Source organism: Arachis ipaensis, chromosome B10 (assembly GCF_000816755.2).
Source record: "Arachis ipaensis cultivar K30076 chromosome B10, Araip1.1, whole genome shotgun sequence".
NCBI classification, from domain to species: Eukaryota; Viridiplantae; Streptophyta; class Magnoliopsida; order Fabales; family Fabaceae; genus Arachis; species Arachis ipaensis.
The window spans coordinates 128,244,268-128,246,145 of record NC_029794.2 but is presented as its reverse complement, the minus strand read 5'-3'; positions in this window follow the sequence as shown (position 1 = coordinate 128,246,145).

Below are 1,878 nucleotides of genomic sequence, written 5' to 3'. Positions count from 1 at the left end.
TGAAAATAAGACTTATTCTTTTGATATTTCTAAGGTAGATCAAATATTTGAGGTTTTATTAAAAGATAAGTAGCTTATTTTACCTGAAGGAAAAAAGATGCCTACAGCTGATGAAATAAAGAATAAGAAATTTTGTAAGTTTCATCAGGTATTTTCGCACACCACTAATAATTGCGTCCGTTTCAGGGACTTGATACAAAAAGCAATTGAGGAGGGAAGATTGAAGTTTGAGGATAAAACTACTATGAAGGTGGACACTGAACCATTTGCTGCTGACTCAAATTATGTTGAGCCATTCAACTTGTCAGTCAATATAGTAGAAGTTGATGCCACAATGGTTAGTGCTAAAGATGAAAATAAAGACCTGAGGATCTTTGAGCAAGACAAGAAGCCAATTTATCCTCGTCCTGGTGAAGACCTGTTAGATTTTTTGTTGAGAATTAAAGAATCTGACAGCACCATCGCCATGTGCCCAAAGTGCAACGCTGTTTTTGACAAGGAAGCTGCAAAAGAGTTTGAAAAGTACAAAGTTGAAGAGAAAGAAAAGGCTGAGTTGAGAAAGAAGATTGCTGAAAAAGAAAATAAAACTAACGAGCTAAAGCGGAAGATAGCCGAGAGAAAACAAAAGTTGGGCAGTCAAATTCCTTTGAACAAGTGCGTCAACAACACTGGAGTACAACCCGTCAACCAGAAGATGAAGACTGTGGTCATGATTGATGGAAGACCTGATGGATTTTCTCAAAAGACAAGAGTTTCTCCCGCCAAAATTTCAAACAATAAATGGGTCCAGAATGTGAGAAATGTGCAGAATCAACCTACTGCTTTTGCAAGAGGAAAAAACAAATGGGTGAAGCCTAGACCTTTTAAGCCTAGGTATTATGAGTCTCAGTTATGGAACATGAATCATGCACAAGACGGAGGTAGTATATATATTTCAAAAAATGTGCCTGTTCCCTCAAAGCCAATTTATTCTTGTTATAATCCTAACATGCAGCAGGTTCCTAATTATTCTCCTTGGTTAAATTGTCAAAATATTCTAAAATATTCTCCTTTTACAACTTTTGAGCAGAAAGAGAATATACCTGAGTATGTTCCTTTGGATCCATACAAGGGACACGGGGTAGATTTTCCTCCTTTGCCAACCATGGCCAAGTCTGTAGAAACAGGCAATTCTTCTAATCACCCTAAGTGCAATAAAAACGTCAAGAAGAATCTTGTTGGGAAGAGGGTAATGGTGAAAACAAGGGAGAAAAGGATGAAGATTTAATTACTGATAATTTTGACACTGATTTTAATGACAGCTTAGAAGCAATATTTGGTGTTAAGCAACCTATAGCTGTGGTGTCAATACTGCCTGAGGAGTATAGTCAAGTCCAGGAAGTAGATTCATTAGAAGATGATTGTTATGATGTCTTTCCTGGAAGTGAATGCTTGTTATTAGATGACAATATATGTGGTGGAGGATTGTTTGAGAAACCTACTGAAAATGACAAGGAGCATTTGCGTCCATTGCATATCAAGGCTCGTGTTGATGGAAGGATAATTAATAAGATTTTAGTTGACGGGGGAGCTGCTGTCAATCTCATGCCTGAAAGAATGATGGGAAGACTTGGAAAGACTGAAAAAGAGCTGATTAAAAGTAGCATTGGGGTAACAGATTTTAATGGAAGGACTTCTTCTGTTAGAGGTGTGGTTCTGCTGTCAATTGAGGTTGGTTCTGTCAATAGGCCAACTCTATTTGTTGTTGTTCCTTCTAAAGCTGGTTTTAGCTTGCTTTTGGGACGTGATTGGATTCACAGAATGGGTGCTATTCCATCCACTCTACATCAAAAGTTGATTTTCTGGAACGAAGACGGAGGAGTGGAAGAAGTTCCTGCT